At 34.6% G+C, this 19,773-nt stretch overlaps 1 long non-coding RNA gene across 1 annotated transcript in view; it reads left to right on the top strand.

The window, feature by feature from the left end:
- Positions 1-2,735: 2,735 nt before the first annotated feature.
- LOC147656080 (uncharacterized) overlaps positions 2,736-19,773 on the top strand; it is a 95,022-nt gene continuing 77,984 nt past the window's right edge. The window contains exon 1 of the long non-coding RNA XR_015295093.1: positions 2,736-3,161. This is a non-coding gene — a long non-coding RNA (uncharacterized LOC147656080). The remainder of the gene's footprint in view (positions 3,162-19,773) is intronic.

Below are 19,773 nucleotides of genomic sequence, written 5' to 3'. Positions count from 1 at the left end.
TTATTTGAACAACGATCCTCCGTGGGAAGGGGAGTTTTAGGTGTGTTTTTCCTAAATAAAAAAGAGAGGGACCCACTCGAAACCGTGGCTGTGTACCAAGCGACCACGAACGACGTTTTTTACGCCTTCTACGAATTTTTCATCTTCGTTTTTATTCCACGTTACACTAGCTACCCGGATTCAAATGAAGTCTTTAACAAATTATAATGTCGTGTTAACGAAGTTGAATCGTTAGAGAAGAGAAACGAAGCTTGATATCGCAGTCTAACTCCATAAATATTTGTAAGGAAACGGTCTACATGTTTGGATAGGAAATTAGCATGGAGAACGAATCTATCGTCACGAGTTACACGATAAATTATATAATTCCAATCAATCGAAAATATCAATAGAAAGCTACGAAACAGGAGGCTAAATGCTGTTACGAACAGAGATTAACGTACAGAAATGTGAAATCAGAGAGAGAAAATTAATATTTGTAGAACAAAGTTCGAGTCGTTGCAGCAATCTTCAAATACAACGTTTACATTTAACGTTGAATACTTTTATATGTCAGACCGTATTTCTACAATTTTTAAAATAAAAAAGTTTTCCATTTCCATTACACTGTTTCACCTATGACCACGATTCAACGAGACTCGTCGGTCAACCGATCTACAGGAGGAGTAATTTATCACGAAACGCCGGAAAATCTGCGGACCAGCTGCAACAAGGCCTGACGTCTGCACGAATCAGAGACTCGAACGGTTTGCGAATGGTGCTGCTTCGTCATGCGGATGGTTCTATGTACACGTAGCATTATCGCGCGTTTCATTACCGCGGAACCAGCGTTGACAGCGATATTTGCACGGCTTTGAAACGTACACCTGTGCCATTAATCTTGCCCGGTATCCTCGAGAATCGTCGTCGACCGGTGGAAAGTGAACCGAAAGCTCCGATGTCGAGTGGCATAAAACGCGGCCCATGGCCCCCCTTAAGAGGGAGAACGACGACGAGGAGGAGCACGACGAGGCTACGTCAACCATGGTGTAGACGTACGTGATAAAGGAGTGAAAACCGACTCGAAACCAACCCCGTGAAGATCGTTTAAATTACTAATTCTTTGGTTACCGCGTGATAAGGGTGTTAATTGCCGTCGAAGTGGAGGGAATAGATAATCCCACACTCGTTCTCGTCACGTTTTATAGTAGGAGGCTTCAAGGTGAAAATGTAAATCCCTTATCACTCCGTGTTTGCTCTTGTGTTTGCTTGATAATACGTGGAATTTGATTAAACGCGTAATGTGTTTTCCATACGGTACCTGGACCGTTCTCGGGTGGAAAAGTCGTTGGATTGTAAAATTAACGAGGTTATCTGTGCTATACGCGAGCTATAATGATGTAATTCTATTGCAATTAGCGTGGTAGATTGTTGAAGAAATATCGAGGAGTTAGGACAACTAACTTGTGATCGTTGTTATTTGGAAGAATTGGAAGAATTGCAGATCTAGAGTTTTATGCGAATTTCTAATAATTCGTGTAAATGAATATATATATATAGATTTTGCAAATATTTTACTTTACTGTGTCATAAATAAGTTATTGGTAACGAGAATATTAAAATTTATCTATAAGTTATAAATATTTTTTAAAAACGATGTTTATTAAATACGAACGTGTTATTGTAAAATAACGATCTATGATTCAACACTTAATCCAACATGTCTCTCAAGATTAATGCGACGTAGGAGAGTAAGTACATATAATCATAAATCATTATATCGATATCTCATTAAGACGCCTAATTTCACGTCTTTAGATTCACATACCTAATACCTAAGAAGATTGCGATACATTTCATTTACAGAAATATTGAATATATAATATATATTCTCTTAAAAATGAATTGTTGTTATTTTTTTCTATATGAAGTAACATTTGATTGAGAATATCGAGAAATCAAGTATTTCAAACATCTTGCCCATAAAAAGAATGTATCGTGAATATTTTATTTACAAAAGGATGATTAATTGAAGTTTAATTAATTGAATTATAATTACTTAAAAATAATATTAAAGATTCACGAAAATTTCAATATTTATATATTTATATATTATATTCAATATTTATAATATTACAATAACGATGTAAAATAGCAATTATATCGTTTAAAAGCGTTTAAATAATTTCATTCTTTATATATATAAATATTATATATGGATATTACAATATCATAGCAATTAACAACAGTATATTTATAAAAAATATACAAAATTTAACATGATAAATAATAGCTATGATATTTTATATAAAAAAGTTTATAATAATAATAATACTTGTTTGCTAATAATTCGTTTAATATAATATATTTCATATAATGTTTCATATTAGACATGTTACTTCTATTTATGATTAATTCATATAAAAAAGATTAAATTATTAATAGTTAATGGATCAATTAGTCAAAATTTCATTTACGAGGAATGAAAAATCGTTTAAAAATACCGCCATTAACACAAGTATATATATGATATTTCTTAATATAAAAAACATCTGATGTTTCGAAAAAAGTCGGAAGCATTCCTTCGTTGAATATTCAACGATAAAAAAGAAGAATTACGCGCAAGGACGTCGTATTCTCGTACAAGCGTATAAAAATGCAAAGATGTGCGTAAAGGAAAGAAAAAAAAGAGGAATAAAAAAAAGAAACGTGTAAGAGGAAGAATCGGTTGATCTCGCGGTTCTCCGCGAGATCGTGGCTTTCCCACTCGCTGCTTCGCGTCGTACCTGCGTGCCGAGTGGCGCACCGGTGGTAGCCGAAGCTAGCCGAACTCGACCGAAGGCTGAGCCGAGAGCGTACGAGTTGCTCCCCGCCACAGTCTGAAATCGGCTAGCGTGACGATACGACGTGCGGCAACAGTCGTTTAATAGTAATAGACCCGATGTCTTATATCGTTTAGTTCTCAATATCGGTACATCGTTGATTTGAATAATACCGCGGCTAACCGAGTGTTAGTGTCAGTGTCGAAAAAGAAAGAGATTTTGTGGAAAGAGAAACAATTCAGTCAAATCCGGCGTCCAGTGTAAGAAGAAGAAATTCCGTTGTCACGATGGCAGCCCACGAGCATCATCGGGCTGCTGCTGGTTCTACTCTTGCTATTTTCGCATTGTTACCGTTTATAGGTGAGTGTGTTTATTAAATAATAATAAAATCAAACGCGAGATCGCTTTCAGACACGTGTATGTTCCCATGAACTTTTTACGCTTTCACCGAAACACCAAAGTCACCGCGGTATTTCGGTTGGCACGCGATCGCTCAGCAGGTGGTTAACCATTGCGCAGTGCCGTGGAATTCGAGAGAAATGTCTGTCGCGATATCGTACGTTGGAATTCGATGTGATACGTACGATCGAATTCGCGTAAGCTTCTTAAAATCGTGTAGGAGACGCGAAGATTTCCATATTATTACAGCGCCGCTATTATTACTCCGTTATCGATGAAGCGCGGTAACTTCGCATGAATTCAAATATTTCGAGCGTCGCGAATGTGTAACCGTCGTTGATGCACCAGCGCTATACGTGGACACATTTTTTACTACTTACGTGACTACGTATACCGCATGAGTGACTAACGTTTTTGCTTACACCTGTGATATTCACAAGTGCTTATAAATATAGTTTATTACTTAGAAAAGAAAGTTCATTAACTTATCGTTAGTATGTCAAAACTTTAATCTATGATATCTTAATTGAAAGATAATATTTATCGATCCATGAATCATATTTTGATACGTATCGGAAAATATTACAAGTGAAAAAAAAATCTCATTCACTATCTTTCATATATAGAATTATTAACAAGAAATTATAGGATATTTCAACATTTTTTGCAATCATATTTTCTATTTTTCATTAGCAGTAGATATTCTATTTTTAGTACTGCTTTCGGTACTGCTTTTTGATGTATCAAACGGTTCAATTTCTAATTGTTCTAAAGATTGCAAATACCAATTACCGTTTTATATTCTGTACGAAAGAGCAGATTTGTACTCCAGGTATAATCTCAATAGCGGGTTGTATTAAGAACGAAAGAGAGACATCTTATGAACTTAGGCTTAAGCAAAGAGACCGACACCTGAGCAAACGATCCTCTTGCACCTGTACGGTCGTCTAGGCAATAGTAAAAGAAAGGTGCACCTTGCGCGGAGTCGGCTTTCCGCTAACAATAACCTGACCTCCAAGGGACCGTCTGGGCCCTCTGGTCGCGTCCAAGGGAATCAGGGAAACGTTACCTGAAAGTCAGGCTCTGTTGCGTCGCCTTTGTTGTTCGAGCACTTTCCGTAAAATTACAGCAATGGCCTCGCCGGTGCAATTCTCGAATGGTGCAAATTGTCGTTAGTGAAAAGAAAAGTCATGATGGTGATCCGTTCGTAGTTTTATTTTCTTTTTCCTTTTCCATTGTCCATTAGATTCAACTCAATGATATCCTCGTATGTTATCATTCCAAAATATTCGGATAGTTGTTTATCTTTGACTAGGAAGAAATTTAAGGGAAAAAATTATATGAATAAGGGGATATGTTTTGTTTTTGTTTTTCTTCTTTGTGACCGTTATACGTAGTTATACGTAGTAGAATATTAATAATAGAATTAGAGTTAACAATTGTAAAAGATTAAGAGTCAAGTAATGCATCCGTATATTTAAATTTATTGTCTATTGGTTTCATAAAAAGATAAAAAGATAGCTTACTTTTAGTTTCTCTCTCTAATTATTATATATATATAGTCTCTCTAATTTATTTTAAGATTTTCTAAATAATTAATGAATTTTTATTATTGAATTCCTAAGTTAATATTTTATTTTTAAATCATTTTGTGTAACATAGTTTAGATATAAAATATGGACAAATAATATTTAATTAATATTTAATTAGTATTTTATTCAGAATTCAAATTAAATTCCCTAAAAAATAATCTTTACGATACACATAATGTGACGTAATATTATTAACACAAGAGATTAATTTGTCATTCTGCTAAAATTTAAATTTTATCATCATAAATTCACTCGTGAATAGTTATGAAGTCTGTCTGCATGTTCTTTTTTATTATTCTTCGACCTTCGTCTTCACCTCATCATTTAATTTAAGAAAGGAAATATGCTCTAGCTAAGTTTTTTTAACAAGATGATTCAAATATCATATTCTTCTAATTAAAAAGATTCTATCATATCTAATATTTAATTTCTCATTAATTTGCTAAAATTCATACAAATTCTACTGTAACCATTAAATTTCAAGTATTTAAATATATTCATAACTAATAGTCCCTACATATTAGATTGTTACATATGAAATAGTCAATTTCATAAACATATAAAACCACTTAAAATTAAGTGACTAAACGATCACTATAAAGTATCTAATCAATTTTTTGCATCTCAATTCATTTGAATAATAGTTTATAAATTGTTTTGTTACAAACGAACAAACTAGGCACTTTGAAATCTAATTCGAATATTTTTTTTTTACAAATCAATCCTTCGTAGTATAAAAAAATTTAAATTGACTAACGAGAATACAACAAAAATTAAATCAAATTGTTAAGAACAATTAATTGTTATTATCTTAATTATAATAATTTTAATCTTATTCTTCGATTGATCAGATGTATCGAATATTGAATCAAACTTTGATTAATGTTCAACGAAACTACAAAATTTCAAAATTTTTTCGAGAGTTTGATCATTTCATCTGTAACAATCTAATATAACACGTCTTCCACCGTTCTTTCGCGTTCGTTTTCGTCTCGTGGCCTCCTACATTCATCCTCATCCATCTGACCGCTCTCGCTTTAGCTCAGTCCGGTTTCGTCGAGTCGCCTCGGAATCACGTTGTTTTTTCCCTCCTCCTCTTTTTGTCCCGTTGTCCCTTCGCTTCTACAAGCGTGCCTCCGCTCGCACACCGGTTGTAATTTATAAATGGCCATCGTGTATGTGGGAGAGAGAAAGACGGTAGAACGGTACCGTTTCGATAGACCGTTTCACTTTCGAAGCGGTTCGTAGCAGCGCGGTTATAAGAGCACGATAAAAGATGCGATTGTATACAATGGAACTTCATTTACATATCTGAACTTCATTTTTTAGAACGAAATTTTTTGTCAACATTCGATTGAATTGACTGTAGCTCAGTATTTATTTGAACATCTTCAATTTTGTATCCATTTCGTATCATGTTGAGGATCTTATTCTTCTGACATTATAATTTATAATCGGGAATAATAATTTTATTTATAATTTAATTATAAATTTTATCAAATTAAAAATTCTCTTTGTTTTCTTCGATCGATAACACAATCTGCTATCATCAGAATTCAAAATTTCGTGTCAATGTTTAATAAATAATAGAAGTTGTTTCAATTTGTTCCTTAGAACCATTAAATTAATTGATTTCGAAATCGCTGTAACAGGACGCTATGAACGAAAACAAAAAGAAGTACCACGATAATGAGGCATACAAATAGAATAATCTAATAATAGCATTAGGATTTGTAAGGTTTTTTTCAAATTTCACGTATTTCATTATTAAACTTATTATTTGAGTCGAGAAAATTTATCGGCTTGTTACTTGTAATTCTAAAATTTTGTTAATAATGCATAATTGGGAGGACTCTGGCTACATGAATTACTTATCCCCCGACGTATAAATGGAGTATACTTTTCGTGAGTCGTGTATAAGTTCCAAGAAGGCGTTAGTTGTTTCGTCTGAAATTTATTTGTCATTGTTCGAGGCTCTGTTATGACTTACAACAAGGAGAATACGCATCTACATTTTTCTCTCAATGCCCCCTCCGGTTTGTGGTAGGTACAAAGAGGATCGGTTCCAGGGAGAAAGTGTCGCAACGACAATGCTACGCGTCCAAGCGTGAATAGAGCGAGGATATAATGCATAGACAATGCAGAGAAGGCGATCCAGGTCGCTTGGAGGTGGAAATTTTGACGAATTTTTTTCTTGAAATATTCTTCTATGAAGATAAAAGTGTCTTATAAGCATATTAATGGCCACTTAAGTACATATACACGGATCGTTTGAAATTTGATGGCAGATGTAATAAAATCGCAAGCTTTATTATAGTCTGATAAATATTCAAACACGAGAAATCTAAATGGAATATTCGTTGCTCGAATGAATTTTATTGGGGATATTAATATTAATTTGAAGAGTTTTATTCGTTTTATTCTTTTTTTTTTTATTTATTTTTTTTTAAAAGAAGAGAAAAGAGGAAATTAATTTTTTTTAAGAGAAGAGAAAAGAGGAAATTAAATTCATTTTTGATGAAAGGCTAGGAAGATTCATTTTGGTTGGAATTGTTATTAATTATCTCTCAGTTATCTAGTTATTGATTGACCTATTTAACACATTTCTTTGTAGGAAATGAAGATTTTTTTTTAAATCAAGTTTTAATATGAACTGTTAATTATTGGCAGAAAGTCAATAATAGAAGAATATTAATTAGTGGAACATTTTTTTTTTATTTTTCCGTCAAAACATTTTTAAATCCATTTAGATCTTTGTTATCCGTCATGTTATCGAAAATTTTAGACATTCACAATAGGAATAAAAATCGAACTGTTGAAAAATAAAATTTTACTACATATCAAAAAACTATTATAATTTAAAAATACTTATTCAACGACTTATTAAAAACCTCGAAGAGGTTCAAAAATTCAGCAATTCAAAACAACCCTTCGAAGAGGTTGTCAAACCTCTTTAATACCCTCTTCTGTATCGCGTGCTCTGTCCGGAGAATCCTTCGCGATTACCTTAAGAGTTGTTCGAGAGAGGAAAAAGGAAGGAGGCAATCGAGACTCTGAGAAAAACGTTAGATGGTTGGAAGATAAACGGACCTTTTCTCGTCTCAGTATTGTAAAACGCGCGATGCCACACCACTCTTTCGCGTGCAAGGGAACATCCTCTTCGTGTATTCTTCTTTTTCTTTTTTTCTCTCCTCTTTCCAAAGTTCGTCATTGCACGAGAGAGAACGATCCATTCGCTCGGGTCATCGATCCTTTCTCATTCTTTTTTTTCCTCTCTCTCTCTCTCTCTTTCTCTCTCTCTCTCTTCTCTCTCTCTCTCTCTGTCGCATTGTTACGCGGTGACCCATTGCCGCGGACCCATAGATATATTCCGGGGCCATTAAAGTTCCTTTCTCTCGCTTGACCCACCATTATCGAGCCGCATAAATATAACGATGCAACCGTGTTGAACGAAAACGCTTGCCTCGATCCGGCATAAAACTCGTCTCGAAACGTGTCTGAAAATTAACGAACGGGAACAGGAAACGTAGCGGAACTTGAGGCACCACTGTGTGGAATTTTTCTTCGAATTTACGCCGGGAAGAAACAGTAGCGAATGCAATAAAGTTGGGTATACGGTTAGGGGAATGTGGCGAAAAAAGATGGAGGCGAGAGGAGGAAGTTCAGAGTTTACTCGCGAGAGTAGCCGTTGATTATGGCTGTTACGGTGGCCTCAGTGATAAAATATTCCGGGGGAAACCGAGGGACTGTATTGTTGGCGCCACTTAATGAGTCCTCGTGGTTTCTTTCTCCTTTTTTTTCCTCTCTTTTTTTTATCAAGACTAATATGGCGACCGTCCTCGTAAAAAAGGTAGTTTTCAACTGGAGGGGGAAGGATGAAGGGATTGGTCGAGTGTGCGAGGGTGTTATATACGGAGGAGAGAGAAATATCCCTCTGGTCTGCCCATTTCGCGTTTCCGTGGCCGATAATTAGCGATTTTTCGACAGGAAATGAAAAACAAACATAAAGCACTCGCGTGGCTCGTTTCAACAACGCTCTCTGGTGAAATAACCGGGAAATTGAGAGAGGATCCACCGGCAGAGGGAACGATCTGGTTTTCGCCTCTGGTTTCATCGCCTCGAACAACGGAATTTCGATGGAATTTAGAGACCATGGATGGTTACGCGTGTACTTCTGACGTCGATGCAACATGTTCGCAAAGAGAATCGATCGAAATACAATTGAATATTTTGGATTTAGAATTTAGAAATCTTTAAAGATGGAACTTATATAATGGAATTATATAACGTGGTTATATTAATATTTGAAGCGGATAAAATAAATAAAAGACAAGATTAATTTAATCTGAATAGAAAGGATGGGGAAAATAATAAATGATTATAATTATTATGCTATCGGTGATGATAGTAAGTTTTTTTCCACTGCAATAAAAATCATAATCATAAAGTAAAGAATAAAATTGTCACGTGCATATTTGAAGTTAGATATACTCTAAAACTGATAAAGTTGATTTATATCTCACGTGTAACGGATCTATTATTTAATAATTATAATTCAATTACGCGTTATATTTAATCAATAATAATTTGAAATCTTTCGTATTTCAAATAATTTAGATATGGAATGACCCAAGTGATCTGCATTCTTGATTCTTGTATAAATTATATGTTTCTCGCGTTCGTTTGAAATTGAAAGGGAACTGGAATGCATTCATACATCGCTTTTTTTTCCCTGGTTCGAAATGAAAAGTTATTTCAAATGAAATACTGATTACGATTCTCGGTATTGAGTGTTGTAACATTTAATGAGATAGTAAATCTCGAGTGAAGGTGTTTTCCAGAGAGAATAGAAAAATGATAGTTTTATCGATGCATTAGAGAACTATTCATTTGAAAGTACAACATTCTCCTGTACAACACTTTCTAAATTATTATCCTCGTGACAATTTATTTATTATTTTAGATCAGGTGGTATTGAATTAGGTTACTTAATTTTATATTCAATTTTAATTTGTACTTATTAGTATATTATCTTACTTAATCAACAATGGAAATGACACATAATTGAATTACATGAATCGATATGAAATAAATAAAATAATCATTAAAATAAAAATCAATGGAAATTAAAGTGTCTTAATTAAAAGTATCTCAGAGCATCGTCTACTCTATTCGACAAAATGTTGAGACTCGAGAAAGAAAAAATTATTTCGGTAAATGCAAATTCTCTCTAAAATTAATCACTTTAATAATACCAACGATAATAATCCCAATTACTCGATCGCATTAACAAATTACTCTTAATTAAATTGCAAGAGAATTAAAAAGTAAGAATAAATTACACGAATCCATCCAAAGCGGATCAGAGCGAGAGCAGAGACAGGAAAAAAGAAGCAGAAGACATCGATCCCCTCGAACAAAGAACGATAATTTTCGTGTGATTAAGCGTGGACCACTTAACGAGTCAGTCGATTGACAGGGACACGTTTTTAATTACGATTTCTGATATCCATAATCGATATTTCGCGTGGAAGAGGGGGATGGAGCGTCGAGGAATGTTCAATTCGCGCGTACCAAACATTAATCAAGCAACCGGAACGTCGAAACAAACGAGAAGAGAAACAGTGTGGAACAAAGATACAAAGTGAAATGGAAATAGGGACAATAATAGTGGCGTGATTCGTTCGAATAATCGTCGAATAGAAATAATTTTCATCTTGTGCGTTGTTCTCGCAGACAAGAGAGAATGATCGATCGCGCTGTTGGATGGAAGTCAAGTGTGTTCACACTTCGTATCTTATCGAGCGAAGGAGAGAAAGAGTAGGTGTGCATCGCGACGAGATAATTCTTAATCAGCGATCAAGGCTCGAGGTAGAATTACGAGCGTGTTTTCGTCGACTAATGGTCTTTTATTAAGCTGACGTTTGTGTGTAATTTCTTCGAAGTTCGAGTTTCGATCATCTGTTTCTATCGATTAAAACTAGAATGTGGTTTTAGAAGATTTAGGATTAGTTTAAGGCAGGATTATTTTCTGTCGATATGAGAGGAAATATTAAAAATCATTTTTAGTGTAATATAAAAATATTGAAAATATCATTTTGTCTTTTTGAAAATATTGAAAAATAATAATATTGAACAGTAAAATAATAGATGCAAATTATTAAAGGTTTAGAAAACTTTTTTTAGTAGGTTTTATTAGCTTCGTACATAATTCCATTAAATCATTCCAGGATTAAAATAGGATATAAAAGGAGAATGTAATGTAATTTTATAGTTACTAACTTTTTTTTTTATTTTTAATAATAATTCATCAAAAAATGACAATAATAAATGTTAGAACATACAGATATATGTTACTAACATTGTTATTTCAATTTTTATTTTTTGTACGAATAAATTTCATAATCACAAAATTATTTTCGACATTTATAATTATATAACATTCGTAACAATTTAATCTCGCGATCGTAGGTGTTTATCTCACGACACGTTCTCTTTTCTCGCTTGTGTCTTACATTTAAAGTATACCGATCCCTATATCATCGTTCTCTGTAATCTTTCTCGAGGAATTTTATTCTAACCGCGAGATTTCGATAACACAAGAGATTGAATAACGCATTTGAATTATTTAAACTACGCAAAAAGAAATACAGAAAGAGAGAAAGAGAGAGAGAGAGAGAGAAAGAGATTTGTGCTAACGCGTTTGTCATGAATATTGTTCTTGTATTGTATTGTTATTAATGGGACGAAATATCGAGTGGTGGTATTGCCGGTTCATACGATGTGTATACAAGTTGGGCGTGTGAAAATTTGTTATTTTTGCTGAAAGCATTGCCCCACTGTTTGCACGAATCGTATAGAAAGCTCCATTTGCGAATATCTAGTGGCTATTAGCGAACAGCTTTGAACGATACAGATTTATAGTTTATATAGATAAATAACAGTTTTTGTCTATTTTATTTTTTGTTCTATTCAGTGAGTGAACAATTTTTCTTTTAAATTTCAATTCACATACGATTCTGATTATTAAAATTTGAGAAATAATAATAAAAAAGAAATATAAAAAAGATCGAATACAAGAATGCGTCGAAAAATAATTTAACGTATACTCGACATCGAATAATTCTTAAAAAATCTCATTTTTTATTTCAATGTTCATCTTTGAACACCCAACTTTCCCAAAAATTAAATCCACCTATCTCAATCCAAGATTCCCTGTTCCCCGCCCCAAAAATCTCCAATCTTCATCCCCTCATCTCCATTCCTTCAAATCTCGAGGTACTTCATTACCATACCCCCGACTACACCTATTTCTCGAGAACACTGAAGCGTCTTTCCGACACGAAGACTCTCGTCACCGAATGTTGCAACATTGTCAGCGAATAACAGAGCGTCAAACGAACCTGACGACGCCTTTGTGCACCCACCAAGCACGCGACTCCATTTGACTCTTGTTCGCGTTTCGTGACTATTAAGTTTCCAAAAGTTTCAATGCGCTTCTTCTCTCCCTCCCTCTCTCTCTCTCTCTCCTTCCAGCGACTAGTTCAAGGAGGTGCATAAAAGGGAGAGAGAAAGTGTATCACGATGATGACGACGATGATGCATCTTCCTTCACGCGTGTCACAGTAAAGAATGAAGGAATGAAAGTGGTGGTTGGATTACAGTTACGCAGTCGTGGAATCGGTTGCACGCGTTTTGTCCACGCCACACACGGAGGGATCCACTTTGTGAGGCTTCTCTAACGAGGCGAAGGATTCGGTGACGTCACTAGACCGCCCGTAGGATTAACTAGCTAAATACTTCACGTGAATTAAGCCCGACGCCCACCCACGGCTCGTCGTGCAAGGGCTACGCCGAGTTACTTTACTAAAATAACAGCTGGCCGTGTTATTTAATCACGAGCTTCAGGGACTATCCGGGAAGAAGAATATAGGGCCTCTTTGTTTTATGATTCTGGATTGGCTTTAGATCGGTTTTTGAGGTGGTGGTTGCACGTGGTTGTATTTTGTTTGTGAATATTCGAAGAATTCACGATGACGTTAGAGTTTCTATAGGATTTTAGTTTTTGAGTCGTTTTATTGTTAGAAGTCGAAGTAAAAAAAATTCCATTCTTTAGTTAATTGTTGTTAATTACGTATTTCGATATTAAGGAATATTAAAAAATAAGTGGGATTAATCAGATGTTGAATTGGATCAGGAATGTTTATACATTTCGTGTATAAATAATTTATATTTTATTACATTTTTGCATTGAAATTAAAAAACTTTTAAAATACGTGCAGGGATTGAATCCTTAAACAGGATATGCGGTACAAATATAAGAGAAGAAGAAAAAGAGAAAGATCCAATGAAACAAACGAACAAAAAATTCTTCATTTAAATTAGGTAGAAGTAACAACTCCATTTACCAAAGCAAAGCAAAACCATCTTGTTCAGCAGCAATAAAAATGTGTTTCAAACTTCTTCTCCATCAGTTGTTCCCGCTATTTAACAACATCCATTACAAACACATGGAGCAACGATCCCCCTTATTGCTTATCACAAATAATACTGTAATAAAATTCTAATAATTAAACATGTATATTGCCGTTTTTGTTGATTTTCTTTAGTTTTTTTTTCCATGTTATAAATCTATCGATACTGTTGTAAATCTATAGATAGGCATGTTTAGAACTAGTAGAAATTAGTAGAATAATAGTAGATATTTAATGTTCGAAATATCTATTTACTTCATTCATTTCATATTCTTATAATTAAAAGTGGATTAATTTTTATTATATATTATACAAATATAATATATTAGAACTTAAATAAAATATCCATTTAAAAGTACAAACGTTGCATCTTAAAAATGCATTTCAAATTACGCATCTCGTTTCACGATAGTGCGTCCACCAGACAAACAAATTACGATGAAACATTCCTAGACGTTTCTACGATTCTTTTATTTTCTTCTTCTTCTTCTTCTTTTCCTTCCTCCTCATCTTCCAAAGAGACGTCTCGACGTCTTGGAAGACCGGAACACTGGTGGACCCCTCCGCGAGGAAAAATCGTTATCGTAGAAATAGGCTTTAATTAAAATATTCCGACCAGATGACGTCTCCTCGCGCATTCTCCTCCATCTCCTCTGCTTCTTCTGCTGCGTTTGTTCGAAACGCACGGGTTTCTAGGGTTCGTTGAACTTTTCCGTCGCCCGTGGAAAGTCGTCCGGAGAAACGATATTACATTTTTCCAAAGCAATTCCGATGCCAGTTGCTATCCACCACCTCTCTTCCGCAAAAGATCGTGGATAGTTGCCGTTAAGTTTGATCGAATATCTCGACAGGACGAGGAGAAATCTCTCGTGAATATTTTCTTAGAGAATTAAGTCGTCTGGGTCGGTTGATTAACTCGAATTGAGTGGACGACATTGGTCGAGTGTCTTACTTTCGTTTAATTCTTTCTCCCGCCGTTGCTCTTTTCTTTTTCTGCGGATAAATTGATGGACCATTCGAATATTAATAAATAATGATAGCCACAAGTAAATGCGTAGTATTGGTAAATAGATCGATGAATATTTTAATTGGAATTTTGTTTGCATATCAATGATCGCGGTTAATCTAGTAGTTGTTGAATTGGTAATGGAGATACCGATTTCTTATTTGATAGATATTTGTAGATCGAGATAATGTTATTGTGATTATCTGGTTGAGGAAAGGGAAATTGCATAGTTGATAGGTAATCCGTCTTCTGGATCAGGAAAATTAATATATTTTATCGTTATATGTTCCATTGTATCACCATGATGATTTCATTACAGTGTTAATGGAGCATATTATTTTATAATGAAGAGATAATTGCTTGAATACTAACAATTTCACATTATTCAAGAACATTCAACATTACAAAAAAAAAAAAAATAAATAAAAACACGCCAAGCACGTTACGAACTGTGAAAAGACGGCTCATTGAATATACAAAATTCGTAAAGTACAGAACAAGAAACGGCAACAAAGGGTTTGAAAAATTTCCACAAAGGGTTACCAAAATTTACATTCAACACCGACAATTCTCGTCAACCGATATAGCCTTTAATGCGCCCATTATGCGCCTCGAGGCATTATTCACGAACAATCGTTCAAAAAGCGAAAGAATTCCTATCGCAACCTCTCATCCATGACAATAGATCACGAATCACAAACGACGAATCGAAAAAATACGTGTTCACAATGTCGTGTGTGGTGGATCCTTCACACAACCGAGATGTGTGCCGCGCAACGAATGTAAAATTAATTATCCCCTTAATCGTGCGGGAGACCGCGTGCGTGAGATTCAGGGCCCGGTTAATTTGAATGCTCGTCAAAGTGGCGCGGTGCGGTCTGGTCGGATGACGCATACGTGAACGCGCACGTACACTCGCGAAACTCGGAATAAAAAGGAGACGGAAGAAAAAGAGGGGGGGAAAGAGAGGGAACAATCGTGTCCATCTCTCTGGAAAGAGAGGAAAAAAGGGGGTGAAGAGATAGGGGATAGATAAAAAGGGAGGGAGGGCGGGCCATGGGTTTTGTGAAAACCTGTTTTGGGTTTCTGCCAGCAACCTGCCGCGTGCACCTGTACGGACAAAGGGAGTTTCGAAGGGGAGAGGCTTGTCCGGCTTTTCAACGACCACCTCGAGCCTTTTCCTTCGCGATAGTCTCCTGGGCCTGAACCGACGTTTGTATACCGGGTGTACCCTCCTCATCGGAGGGGTACAAGTTGTGCGTAGCTTCGAAATCAGGTCCATCTAAGCTATCTGTCTGTTGAACTGGTCGCTGCAATTATACGAGCTACGATAAATTATATCGTTGCTTCTCGCTTTCTCTCCTATTATTAACATTTCTGTCGCGCTTCTCCGTATCTGGAAACGGCGCCACGTTGTGCGCAGTTATCTTACGGAAATCGGGATTTACCGTTTCCACGTTATGGCGTATAGTCGAGACAACACGGGCTTGGTGAGACGTTTGGTCTCATGTATCTCTCGTTAGTGGTTGGGTTAATATTCTCGGAGAGCTGTTGTTTTTTTTAATAATTGTAGCAACGTGAATATGATTCACTTGGGTAACGTGAATCCTTTCAAAAATTTAATTCTGAAAGAAGAATTTTTGCAATTTTCTTTCCAACAAATTCCTTGTCTTTTCTTTAAGACATAATGTTGGTTTTTGTGGTCTGTATTTACGATAGAAAAAATTCCTTAGTGCTAAATTAAAACAATATTGATTATTTAATTTTTTTCTATCTTGCTTTTGTTGTGCATTGTCATAATAGAAACTTGATAACTTAATTCTTTTGTAGTTTATTAATTAATAGATAAGATTGAACTATAAAATGATCTAACTATCTTGATTACTTGATAGTTCGAATTAAAATAAGTTTATATTTTCATAGCGGGTCGAAAGGAAACGAACAAAATTGTAATTCTTCAATTAAAGAAGTTTAACCATGTGACCACGCAAATTTAAAATCGAGTTACTTGTGGCTTTGGAACTTCGATCGAGAAATTCGTCTTTTCGAATAAAGCACTTTTGTATCGTTCTTTTTTTTCCATGGTACGTATAGATGTGTATAGACGCGAACGAGTTTTGGTCGTTTCGACGTCAGACGCGAGATTTATTTGGTGAAATGGAGCAGAAAAGGCCCGGCTTTTCTTCTGTCTCGGTTGCTTCGAAATATATTCAGGACTTGTGGAAATTCTATTCATGTCACGTGCTGTTTCTCTAATGCAGTCAAAAGTCGGAAATATAAAATTCTTTGTGCACGTATATAGTTCCTCAGGACATTATTGCTTCTACCAAACCAAACACACCCTCGGACCTTTCTCATTTCATTTTGATTTATATTGTCCTCATGAATGCAAGTGATCACATCTTCGAATGGAGCATCGTTAATGCTCCAATATTTTTGCATTGTAAGTAATATCCTAGAATTTCAAATGATTAATTTAAAATGAAGATCATAGGGTGAAATAACGATTTAAATAAATACAAGAAGATAACTTTAAAATTCGATACATTTTCATTATATTATATTGTTGTTGATCTACATTTTGTCAGTTTATTTTTTAAAACAAAAATTCCTGCAAATTCTTCACTTTCATCTTCAATTCTCAAAAAATAAATAATTTACTTCCTATTCCTAACTTCGTCATTGCGACATCGTTATATTTCTCTATTTCTCTATTTTCAAAAAACGTTAAGAAACACTCGTTTAATCCAATTAGTATCTCTCTCAAATAGAAATTCAAAACAATCGAGAAACAAACGAGTTCAATTGTTATTCGAGTTCCATGAAAACTAATTTGCCTATCTTCCAAAATGGTGGTGGCTACCTACAGTTGCAATTACACTCTCAAGTGGATCGTAGAAAATTAACGTTCGTTCACCGTGGTGATTAACGTTCCCGTTGTAATTGGAACATCGTTTGACAATAGTTTGGATAACTGGTGTTCGCAATCAACCGGCTGCGTGAAGATTCTTTTGACCAAATGGAGCGTGGATAAACGTAGTTTTCCCATCGTAGTAATCCTATTGTGATGAAGCTAACCGCAAACGCTGTTAAAACGATTTCGAATCGATTTCGAAGACTCTTTGCCATTAATAGGAACGCTAATCTGCGGAGTCGTAATTCTTTAAATTGGAAAGATATTGCGAACACGAGATTCTCCCGTTATTTTTCAAAAACTTGATTGAATCTGATGATGACTTCGTTTATAATCTTCTGGATTTTCATCGTTATTTAAATGTTTTACTCGAAACAATTGTTATATTAATAATAAAGTCTTTCTTCAAATATGGAAAAAATATAAACAAATAAAATTTTTAAAATTCTTTCTCTGAGAGACAGAATGTAAAATAGAATTTTTCAAAGTGTTGTTATGCAAGTAACACAAAAATGTTCGTGATTAAAAAATTTCCAAGAATTTTCTCGATAAAATTAGAAGCAATAAATTTGTCCAAAGTAAAGATTTTATTCCTATTCTTGATTAAAAATTGATTAAATTCTTGGTAATAAATTTCTAGTAACTCTCAAATTAATTCTATCAAATTAACTTTTATCTAAAATTAAACAACACAATTACGCTGCATCCATATTTCAATCATAACTTATTTATATATACACAATATTAATATAAACAAGCGTTAACAAGTAATAATATTTAACCATCGAATCGCATTAAAGGCGGAAAATTCTACCATTAAATCTATCAAAATCGAAATAACGTCAACCACTTTATACCCCGTCCATCAATCTTTCTATGTCCAGCGACCTTGTCTACCCCGACTTCTCCCCATTGAATCCTCCTCGCCTCGACACGGTACACGATAATGTCGAACGATTATAAGACGTCTATATTTGTTGTCGGGGATGCCTCGAAGCCAGATAGATCCATCCACCTTGCCCGGTAATGGGACTTCACGCAGGGCTCGTTGTTAAAACGACAGGTCACCCGTGACACCCCTCTCGGTTATGCTCTCGTCCCCTTCCACTTCCGTTAGCTTCGTTTTCGCGTGAACTGGATTAAAACGAACTGGGCTGCTGGCCTCTGTCCGCGGCGAACCATCCATGGGAATCGGAATAACGGGGCCTCGAGCCAAAGGATAGATCAATGGAGAATGCTAGATCACGATAACGAGCTGGCCAAGCCTGAACTTTTGTTTGTGCTCGTTTTTCACCAGGTGTGTATGTGTGTGTGAGTATGTATGAGTTGGTCAGCGACTCGTTAAAACTGCTTGTTACACCGTGAAATCCGAAACATACGTTTAGTTTTTTATTTTTATTTACGATCTTCTGGATCCTCCTCGACATTGTGATCGATGTTTTAAGATGGTTGGATCGTCGAGATGATCGTAATAGTGCATCGTGAAATTTATTAGTACGTTTTGTAATTTAGGTAAGAAGATATTCTGGATTGTTGATAGAATTTAGATAATTTAGTATGTAATAGTTCTAGTGTTCCTTATTCGATAATAATTGTGAATTTTCTTTAGTAGGGAAATATTTATTTTATATTTTGTGTATGTATAAGATGTTTTATCAATCCAAAAATCTACGAATACATTTATATCTTGTAGATTTTCTTATTATTTGTTACTTTGCATTTTATTTCTTTTATAAATAATCAAAAATCTTCAAAATTCTTGTGTGAAATTATCGTGTCATTCACACGTTTGGTTTTCTTCACGGTTTTGAATTCTGAATCTGTTTAGATATAACGTTTAAATGATAACGTTTGATGTTTAAGATTATCGCGATTCAGCACGAATACCTGATAGTTAGACCGTTAGGATTTATATTTAACACCTTAAGTGATATAGTGGCACGTCACACTTTTTCAGGCACAATGTTTCATAGAATATGCTAATATGCTATCAGGATATTATACTTATTTTTTATTTTCTATAAAAAAATTTAGTACAATTCTGGTTTTGGTAATCAATTATAAATTATTTTGTTTTATATACTTTTTTAAGTATATATTTATACACGTATAAAATAACAAGAGAAAAGATTCAGGAAGTTTTTCATAATTTTGAAAATATTAACTCTTTCGATTCGTGTTTATTTTATTTTCTTTTTTATTTATCTTACCATTTTCTTATTATTTTTATTAATTCTTTTTAATTTGCTTTATTCGAGCTTTAGAATTTATAGCTTTATTATCACATGGAAGGAAGAACGACGTCGGCAATAAACGTGCTAACTCTTTTACATTTACAAGTGCGATATCTCGCGATGCAATGTCGTTTATGTGACGCTTTGGGAGCAGGTATCTTGTGTATAACGTTCATACGACATTGTAAGCGAGATATGTAAATATATATGTCGCGTGTCTTTCCATTGAGATGCAGAATATATGTCTGCCATAGATTCTGGTAAAACTCAGTTCGCAAAATATCTCGTGTAAATATAGGATATTTTACAGGTATTTTTAAAGTGTAACATTTTTTGGTTATTTTTGTTACGTG

This window comes from Apis florea, unplaced genomic scaffold (genome assembly GCF_048593485.1).
Source record: "Apis florea isolate Af1SG1 unplaced genomic scaffold, ASM4859348v1 contig_6_pilon, whole genome shotgun sequence".
NCBI classification, from domain to species: Eukaryota; Metazoa; Arthropoda; class Insecta; order Hymenoptera; family Apidae; genus Apis; species Apis florea.
This window is presented reverse-complemented; position numbering and strand designations above follow the sequence as displayed.